Here is an 11,015-nt window from a genome sequence, read left to right on the forward strand (position 1 = left end):
GTTTTGTTCCACTCTTGCCGCCCTAGTTTCCATCATACCAGTGTTATGTTCCCGGATTTTGCGTTCCTTACGCGGTCGGGTGATTTATGGGACCTCCTTGACAGTTCGCTTTGAATAAAACTCCTCCAGCAAGGCCCAACCTTGGTTTTACCATTTGCCTCACCACCACCTACCCCTTTCCCTTGGGTCGGCCAACCCGAGGGTCATCTTTATTTTAGCCCCCCCGGGCCAGTGCTTGTCTAAGTGTTGGTCCGAACTGAGCGATGTCCGGCGCCCCCTGGGCAACCAGGGTCTATGCCAACCCGACATCTTGCTCATCCGGTGTGCCTTGAGAACGAGATGTGTGCAGCTCCTATCGGGATTTGTCGGCACAGCGGGAGGCTTTGCTGGTCTTGTTTTACCATTGTCGAAATGTTTTGTAAACCGGGATTCCGAGTCTGATCGGGTCTTCCTGGGAGAAGGTCTATTCCTTCGTTGATCGCGAGAGCTTGTCATGGGCTAAGTTGGTACACCCGTGCAGGGTATAATCTTTCGAAAGCCGTGCCTGCGGTTATAGGCAGATGGGAATTTGTTAATGTCCGGTTGTAGATAACTTGATACCAGATACGAATTAAAACGCATCAACCGTGTGTGTAGCCGTGATGGTCTCTTTTCGGCGGAGTCCGGAAAGTGAACACGGTTTCTGGGTTATGTTTGACGTAAGTAGGAGTTTAGGATCACTTCTTGATCATTGCTAGCTTCACGACCATTCCTTTTGCTCTCTTCTCGCTCTTATTTGCGTATGTTAGCCACCATATATGCTTAGTCGCTGTTGCAGCCTCACCACTTTACCCCTTCCTTTCCCTTTAAGCTTTGCTAGTCTTGATACCCATGGTAATGGGATTGCTGAGTCCTCGTGGCTCACAGATTACTACAACAACAGTTGCAGGTACAGGTTTATGCGATGATCATGACGCGAGAGCGATGTTTGCTTGTATTGGAGTTCTTCTTCTGCTTCTTCTTCGATCAGGGGATAGGTTCCAGGTCGGCAGCCTGGGCTAGCAGGGTGGATGTCGTTTGAGTTTCTATTTGTGTTTCATCCGTAGCCGGATGATGCTCTTATGTATTGTGATGTTGTAATCGTGTGGCATTGTATGCCTTTTGTATGTATCCCCATCTATTATGTAATGTTGATGTAATGATATCCACCTTGCAAAAGCGTTTCAATATGCGGGTCTATCCTTGGTGGGACCTTCGAGTTCCTTTTGGATAGGGTCGCATATTGGGCGTGACAAGTTGGTATCAGAGCCTCGACCGACCATAGGAGCCCCCTTGTTTGTTGGTCGTTGTTGAGTCTAGAAAGAAAACTATTTTGAGTCTTAGGATTATATATATCGGAGAGTAGGATTCTTTTACTCCTCAGCCCCCTTCATCGCTCTGGTGAGGACTCCTGACGTAGATGTTTTGACTGTCCTCTTCTCAAATTTCACTAAAAAAAATTAGGATCACGCGGGTATCTTGGAATCATTTCGATGGTTTTGTGACGAGAACATTGTTCTTGGTGCCTCCTGTCTATTTATGTGGCTTTGACCCGGGGAGTTGAGCTCCGAGGTGTTGTCGTCACAATTTTATCGTTGCAGCTCTGGAATACCTGAGTTTTGCCGACATCGAAAATCTCTTTTATGCAGTTGTTGGTGAGATAACCTCGACGTCACCCAGTACTGGGGAGTTCGGGAGTATTGCCATAACTCGTATAACGGATGCTTTTCGAAGGTTGAGGTACACGATTTCCGAAGGTTTCTTGGTTATGTGTTGACGGATGGATACAGCTTGGATGTAGGTATTGTTAGTTTGGGTGAGATATATTGCTTCCCCTGTATCCCCAACACCAGATTGCATAACCAGAAAGTTTCGGGAGTTTATAGGTGGGAATTCAAGTAGCTCTAGTTTTATCTTTCCAACAGACACATGATACGATATGGGATCTATCATATGTTTGTTTCCAGCTTATTCAGCAAGCCAAATCCTTTGTTTTGTTTTATTTGTGGTATTCGAGTTGCTTCGAAGTAAAATGTTGAATCCATACCTTTCCTAAATGGTGTTCTCATATTGCTATGTGAATACTAATCCTTTTGGTCATTGAGGTTGTCATGTTAATTCTTTTCCAACTGGGGCGCTTCTCTTCGAGATGATCCCATCATTCTCCCCATCCGCAAGATCAATTCTAAGTTTTCTCAACGGTGTTTGTTTCGTTCATCCCAAGTTGTCTTTGTTTTTCCCCACCCTCCCACCCCTTTTCTTCAAGGACTCATATATTATAATCAAGTATCCATTTATTCATGTGAAGTCTCTTCACTCTTTTCAATCATTTTTTGATCCGGTGATCCCTCGTGAAGATGCTCACGAGCTTCAAGTTCATCATTCTTCATTCTCGTATTCTTCTCCGGTGGATCCAATTCAAGCTTGCAGTGTTGATCATATTCCTTTCCTCGTGTCAAATGCTTTCTCATGCCGGTGCACCTCTCAATCACTCATCTCTCGCTATTCATTTGTTCTGGAGTGTTGAAGATATCTCGGAAGATTCGTGTTATCATACCTAATCTATTTTAGATATCTCGAGGTTGTTATCTCTTTTGAGCCATTTAATTCAATCGGTGCAGTCCCCCCCTTTCAATCAATTGTTCAACGGTGTTTTCTTTTGAGTGGGCCCTAACCCACAGGTCTTTTCCCAGGATCTTACCTGACTCTTCTAATTTTCCCGAAGCCATTCCCAAAGTCTTTCAAAGTTTGACGTAAGAATAAATTATCATCAGTCATATGTCTTTCTCCAAGATCTTTCAAATTCTTTTTAGCGTTGGTTCAACCTTTCTAATTGTCATTCCGGAGTGCCTCAACAATTCATGGTGGTGTTTCTCATCGTCATTCTCGAATTTTGAAGTCCGAAGAAGATTTCCTCTTAAATCCTTACCCGTTCTTCCAAAGATGAGTAGTTCAAGCTTGATGCCATCCTCTCATAATTGTTTTCGATTGTGAGAATTTTTTTTCATCCATCCGGGGCAATTCAAGAGTCTTTTCAGATTGATTCTCCGTAGCCCATCATCTCAGAATCATTCATTCAAGCTTTCAGCTCTCGTTCTCCAAATCATACCGGTGCATCGTTCAAGTATTATCTAATCAGCTCGGGATCTCTGCGTTCACTTGTATCTAAATTCTCTCAAGTATCTTCGTTCATTTTCAAATTCTTCCCGGTGTTTCTTTATCTTTTCTTCGTTCATTTTCAATTCTTACGGTGGTTCGTTCAAGAGTTCTCTTTTCTTGGTTATCATATCAAATCATTCGTTGTTTCCAAATTCCACCGGTGGTTCCTTGAAGACCTTCACAAGTTTGCGCCATATCTCTTTTAATCCTTTCTATGAGAATAAGTAGTATGCCAAATCCATTGCTTGTCATCAATTTAAATTGGTGAAGGATAGGCATGACATAATTCTTATTCTTGTTTCATCCAAGTGATTAATTCCTTCTTCCGGAGATTGTTCATGATGAAGTAATTCTCGGTTCTAGTGTTTCATCTTTTCTTTTTCGGAGTTCCAAGTTTTCCGCATTATCTCGTCGCGAAGCTCCATCTAAATCATTGCAAGGGTTCACCTTGTGTTTTCAACCTCTCTTTCTTTCTATCATCCTTTTATTACCGGAGTTCTTCATGGAGGCTCTACATGGTGGTTCGTCAAGGATTCTATTCATTTTTCAATTGTTCTTCAAGTTTTCTCTCGAAGTTATGATCTGCTAAGCTTTACTCTAAAATAAACATGGTGCTCAACACATGTTTTGTTTTGAGGAGCTCAAGTATTCTTCAGCTTGCATTCTGAAGTGCAATTCTTTCTACCTTATCTTTTGAGGTGGTGTTATGTCATTCTTGACAATTCGAGTTCGTGTTTGATGATTCACATGTTGTCAAGAATGAGGTATTTTTAACCCATCATTTTCTTTCTTGGAGTTATCTTGTGTCAGATTTCACCTAAAGCCTTTCCTTAAGGGTTGTTGCTAATTGTGGTTATTATGCATGACCCAAGCTTGCTCTTTATCCTCCTTGGTGGAAGAAGTTTTCATCTCTTCGTTGATCTCAAAGCAAGCAATTGATTTTGGTAGTGGCAGAATGTCACCTCATAGTCTTGAGATGTTTTTCATAAGCCCACTACAAACTTATTCTTTTCGTTGTTGATTTTCCAACAACTCCGTTCAATCCTTGTTTGCAAGGATGCTTTCCAAATTCAATTGTGGTAGGAGTTGTCATTTCCTTCTCCGTCCCTTTATCCCAACAATCTAACTTCTATTCTTTCGTTCCGGAGGCATTGTGATGTTGTGCTCTTCACTCATCATCTCGAATTGTGAGGATCATGTTATGTTCGTGCTTATCCATTTAACCGGAGAGTTGTGTTCTCATTCAAGTTCTTTCATCTTATCAAGTTTTGCCTCTCTTTTCAACCTGAGTGCTGTCTGAAATCCTTTCTTACCCCTTGTGCCATTTTTTCAATAGTTCTGGAGGCAGTGTGTTGTTGATTTCATCAAGTATCTTCCCATCTTCTCAAGTTCATGTTCAATTTCTTCCATTTACAGTCGGAGTGCTGTCAAAATTATATCATTCTTATTAATTCTTATCTCGTTTCAACCAGAGTGGTTTCAATTCTATATTGTCCATTAAACTCTTGATTCATGTCTTTGCAACCTTCAAGTTATCGTAATGTTCCTTGTTCCTCTTTTCTAACGGAGTGTTTTCAACTTTGTTCATCTTCGTTGTTTTCTTTCTTCATTTTGCTCAACCTCTCAAGGTTCGTGGTTTCACTCATTTGTCGAAGAAGCAACTTAGTTTACCTCTTCTCTTCCTCTTCCGTTTTCCCTCCGGTGCCATCCTAGATCTCGGGACGAGATCCTCTTGTAGTGGTGGAGTGTTGTAACGCCCCGGATACAACTTTCCATATTCGTAACTCCAACTCTTGCCTTTTCCGGAGATGCGATATGATATTTCCTCCATGGTTGGGTTTTGTCTGTTGTTTTACATTTTGTTATGCATCTCATCTCATAGCATCATGCGCATTGCATCGGCATCGTTTTTATAAAACTTGCATCCGTTCGGGTTTCCCCGGTCCTCTCCGTTGTCCGTTCGGAGTCCAGCCACACTCGCACGTGCCCGCGGCACCTCCGAAATATTATTTTATTAGTGGCATAAAAATGTTCTCGGAATGGGTTGCAACTTGTCGTGCGCTCTTATTATAGTGTAGACAGGCCGCCTGCCAAGTTTCGTCGCATTTGGAGTCCGTTTGACTGCCCAACCGTTGAACTTATAGCGGTACCGTTGCCGGTACCATCGTCGGACGTTTCGGTCTCCGAAACTGCCGCTGGGCTGCATTTCTCTTCTCTCCCCTCAGCCCAAGCCCTCTCTTCACAGCCCACTAATCCCTCCTAGGCCCAGCCTAACATCCCTCGCGTTCGGATCCGTCTGATCGAGATCGGAGGGCTCCAAAACCCCCCAAACCCTAGCTACTTTGCTATAAATAGACCCCCTAGTCCATTTTGGGTGCCCCTAGCCTTCCCCTACCCCCGCCCCAACCTGCAGCCACCACCTTCCACCTCCATTTCCACGCCCCCCAGCCTCCTCCCGCCACTTGTCGCCGCCGCCACCGTGCCCCGGGCCAACCGGAGCGCGACACGTCGCCTCCCAGCACCCCACGGCCAACCCCAGCGCGCCATGTGTCCTCCCCTCGCCTCTCCACCATCGCGGGCCCTGTGAAGCCCATCTGGAGACCGTGCCGGGCCGCGCCAGGCCCGGATCCCGCAGCCGCAGGGCGCTCGAGCTGCCCCGCTCCTCCCGCTCGTTCAGGGGATCGAGAGCGCTCACCCGAGCCGCCATGCTCCTTCCTCGTCCCCGCCTCCGGCCACGCCGCCGATGATCGTCGGCACCTCCAGGTCACGCCGCCGGGCCCCCTCGCACCCTCTCTTCCTTTGCCCCATCCTGCCTTCTCCTCTCTCTCTCTCCCTCACCTCGTTCTCTCTTGTCTCCCCGCAGGGCCGCCTTGGCGCTTGCTGCCGGATCTCGCGCCACCGTTCTGTGCAGACGTCGCCGCCACCGGGAACGGATCCGGCCGGACCCGATCCGCTCGGATCTGGTCGGGGCCCCTCCCGCCTCGCCTTGAATCGCCGGCTCCTCTCGCCGGAGGGCCAGCCACCGCCGCCGCCATGTCTCTGCTCGGGACGAGCAGAGCGCAGCTGCCCGCTCGCGTTGACCGCGGCCCAGCGTCGCCAGCAGCCCGATCCAGTCGGCCCGCGTGGGCCTCCCCAGCGCCCTGGCCCAGCCTCCTCCGCAGCCTGCCCGCACCTCCCTCAAGCCAGCCGGCCGCCTCCACCCGACCTGGGCCTCAGCCCATGGTGAGTTGCCTCCAGCCCAGCGCGCTTCCTCACCGACCCGGGCCTAGCCTGCAAAGTGAGCAGTTTCCCCCAGCCCAGTTCCGCCAGATTCAGCCCACGTGTTTTTTTTTCATGTCTGCGATTTTATCATTTATCCCAGGATTTACAGATTTGCAGAAAAACCCCTGTTCTTCATGCATTTAATAACTCATTAATCGTGCATCGGTTTAAAATAATTTATATATGTAAAATGCTCAGAAAATTGTGTAGATTAATAATATGTCACTTTCATCCATGTTTAAAATGTTTAACATGTTGTTTGTGTTAATTTGCGAATATACCATGTTAAAATGATTTATTTCATAACAAAATAATCATAGCTCCATTTTAAATAAACTTTATATGTAAATGGGGTGGAAAAATGCCTAGATTAACATGGTGCACTTTATGTTGCTGTTTAACAACATTAAAATTGTGTTTAGGGTAGAACAGTAGCTAATTCATAATTTACACATGGGGATTTTCTGGAATTGTTGTTTGTTACTCCCGGCCTCATTTAAATTTGCCTAGATAGGTAGTTTCATTATGCTTTACCTCTTGCCATGTTTAACAACATTTAATATTGCTTGGTAGCTTAAACAAGATCAACTAAATAACTCGATGTGGTGTTTCGTCAATATGCAACTCGTTGCATATTGAGCTCCACTTAATTGGTAGTATTGTTTGTTGCACTTTGGCATGCCATGCCTCTTTAAACCGGACATGCATCATACTTGTTTGTGCATCATGCCATGTTTATGCTTGTGCATTTACCTTGTTGTTTGTTACTTTCCGGTGTTGCTTCTTAGTTCCGGTAATGTTGCGATTGTGAGGATTCGTTCGACTACGTCCGTTCGTCTACTTCATGGACTCGTTCTTCTTCCTTGCGGGATTTTAGGCAAGATGACCGCTACCCTGGATCTCACTACTATCATTGCTATGCTAGTTGATTCGTTCTATCGCTATGATGCGCTACCTACCACCTGTTTATCAAGCCATCCCAAATTGCCATGAACCTCTGACCTTTGACACCTTTCCTATGCAAACCATTGATTGGCTATGTTACCGCTTTGCTCAACCCCTCTTATAGCGTTGTTAGTTGCAGGTGAAGTTGAAGATTTCTCCATGGTGGACAGGATTTTGGTTGGGATATCACAATATCTCTTATATTATTAATACATTTATATACTTGGTACAGGGTGGAAGGCTTGGCCTTTTGCCTAGTGTTTTGTTCCACTCTTGCCGCCCTAGTTTCCGTCATACCAGTGTTATGTTCCCGGATTTTGCGTTCCTTACGCGGTCGGGTGATTTATGGGACCCCCTTGACAGTTCGTATTGAATAAAACTCCTCCAGCAAGGCCCAACCTTGGTTTTACCATTTGCCTCACCACCACCTACCCCTTTCCCTTGGGTCGGCCAACCCGAGGGTCATCTTTATTTTAGGCCCCCCCCGGGCCAGTGTTTGTCTAAGTGTTGGTCCGAACCGAGCGATGTCCGGCGCCCCCTGGGCAACCAGGGTCTATGCCAACCTGACGTCTTGCTCATCCGGTGTGCCCTGAGAACGAGATGTGTGCACCTCCTATCGGGATTTGTTGGCATAGTGGGAGGCTTTGCTGGTCTTGTTTTACCATTGTCGAAATGTTTTGTAAACCGGGATTCCGAGTCTGATCGGGTCTTCCTGGGAGAAGGTCTATTCCTTCGTTGATCGCGAGAGCTTGTCATGGGCTAAGTTGGGACACCCCTGCAGGGTATAATCTTTCGAAAGCCGTGCCTGTGGTTATAGGCAGATGGGAATTTGTTAATGTCCGGTTGTAGATAACTTGACACCAGATACGAATTAAAACGCATCAGCCGTGTGTGTAGCCGTGATGGTCTCTTTTCGGCGGAGTCCGAAAAGTGAACACGGTTTCTGGGTTATGTTTGACGTAAGTAGGAGTTCAGGATCACTTCTTGATCATTGCTAGCTTCACGACCATTCCTTTTGCTCTCTTCTCGCTCTTATTTGCGTATGTTAGCCACCATATATGCTTAGTCGCTGCTGCAGCCTCACCACTTTACCCCTTCCTTTCCCTTTAAGCTTTGCTAGTCTTGATACCCATGGTAATGGGATTGCTGAGTCCTCGTGGCTCACGGATTACTACAACAACAGTTGCAGGTACAGGTTTATGCGATGATCATGACGTGAGAGCGATGTTTGCTTGTATTGGAGTTCTTCTTCTACTTCTTCTTCGATCAGGGGATAGGTTCCAGGTTGGCAGCCTGGGCTAGCAGGGTGGATGTCGTTTGAGTTTCTGTTTGTGTTTCATCCGTAGCCGGATGATGCTCTTATGTATTGTGATGTTGTAATCGTGTGGCATTGTATGCCTTTTGTATGTATCCCCATCTATTATGTAATGTTGATGTAATGATATCCACCTTGCAAAAGTGTTTCAATATGCGGGTCTATCCTTGGTGGGACCTTCGAGTTCCTTTTGGATAGGGTCGCATATTGGGCATGACATAACACCAACCGGTACTAAATGTTTGGTTTTTTTTTAATTTTGTGTTTTCAATTTAATTTAGTGATTGTTTTACATTATAATTAGTTGTTAAATCATTAGGTGAAAGTACCGCAGATTAGTTTCGACGAATGCATTCCTATAGCTATATGCTAGCTAGCTAAGTGATAAAGAGTATGCCTATATCCATATTATACTTGATGACCTAATTAGGTGATCAAGTATAATATATATGGATATGGCATATACTTGATTACCGCTATCTAATCACCACCAACACTAGCTTAAAGAAGAAATATTTACTTGTACCAGAAGCAAAAATATCATCGAGTTCAACATGATGGTCATGATATTATAAGCGTTCATAACACCACAAAAGCAAATCACTCTTTGAGATTAAGTTCAGGACGAAGAACACGGACTTGAGAGGACAAGTACTATAAGAGCATGACACTAGCTAAATCACTCCTGCTGCTCTCTCTCAGGTAAAATAGCATAAAACATGTATAGCTCTCCTGATTCATCATACTGGAGCATGCAGATGATCCTGCCTCCTAATCGTGGGAAGCGCTTCTCATTGCTGCCCCCTAGTACTTCTCTGCGATCGTTAACAATTTTTCTCCAATCTTTCACTATTAAGCATTCATCACTTCTAGAAATCCTGAATGCACTCATGTGCAATGAAGGATATCTTGGTCGTAAGCTAACAATTGACATGCGACCTTTAGTCTCGATCCCCTGAGGCACAACTGTCATCGGGAGTCCCTGTTGAAGAACATTGTATAGTACTTAATTAATATACTTAGCAATGAAAGTTTAGCAAAAAAATTATGTATGCAAAAGATGCACTGAGAACAAATAGTAAAAATCTTACCATCATTCCTAAATAGATGTGACCGTAGTTCAATACGATCACTATTGGTCGCACGTTTTGAGTACTAACGTTCTAAGTGCAGGAAGAAAATTTGTCTTGACAGTATGAAGATCATCAAGCCATGAAACATAATGACTTATCTCCTCGCAGTTTAGTTCAGCTCCGAGACAGTAGTAGGTCCTGTCTACCAAGCGCCGGACATGTTTGCTTGAATGGAAATAAGCTGTCAATAGAAATTAGTTGTGAATTATTTTTGAATAAGCAATATCAAAGACAAAAATATAGTTGAGAAAACTCATATAATGGTAGAACTAGAGGCGTCTGCACATCGACCCAGATGTCTCTATTACCTTCAATATCATCTTCCGGACGAATATCAAAGGTGATAACCATATCATGCTCAAATGCATAAGCCTTGCATAGTGCTTGCCAATTTTTGCATTCAAAATAGGTGTACGTGTTTGTATAGTATACTTTGACATTGAAAGTATAACCATGCTCAGTTTTCAGGTAAACTCTCTTTACCTCCATAGTTTCCATAGCTTTGAAACATATCTTATCCAAGAAAAAAATTCTTGCATGGCAGGGGGATGCGCTAGTAGAATAGTGAAAATTAAAAATTATAAGTTGTAGCAAATGAAGCATATATAAGTCATGCTTAATTACGAAAACAGACTTGTCATTGTGACTTACTGTATCGAATTCGAAGGCCTCATCCAGCTTGATGCTGAATCGCCTATCATCAACAAGGAAATTTCTGTCGCACAGGCCGCGCTGGTCTTCACAGTATTCGCACATAATGAAATCTTTTTCGTCGCCAGACGACATTTCCTATGTTCATATAGGTGAAACATTAATTCAACTAGTTCAATTAAGCATTTACTAAAAATAAACTAGTTCTAGCTATTAATTCAACTAGTTCAAATAATCTCATATACCTAAATTTTGTTACTAAAAATAAACTAGTCATATATTAATTCAACTAGTTCAAATAATCTCATATACCTAAATTTTGTTACTAAAAATAAACTAGTTATATTAATTCAACTAGTTTAACTAAGCATTTACTAAAAATAAACTAGTTATATTAATTCAACTAGTTCAAATAATCTCATATACCTAAATTTTGTTACTAAAAATAAACTATATATATATTAATTCAACTAGTTCAAATAATCTCATATACCTAAATTTTGTTACTAAAAATAAACTAGTTATATTAATTC

The sequence above is a fragment of the Triticum dicoccoides genome, chromosome 7B (assembly GCF_002162155.2).
Source record: "Triticum dicoccoides isolate Atlit2015 ecotype Zavitan chromosome 7B, WEW_v2.0, whole genome shotgun sequence".
NCBI lineage: Eukaryota > Viridiplantae > Streptophyta > Magnoliopsida > Poales > Poaceae > Triticum > Triticum dicoccoides.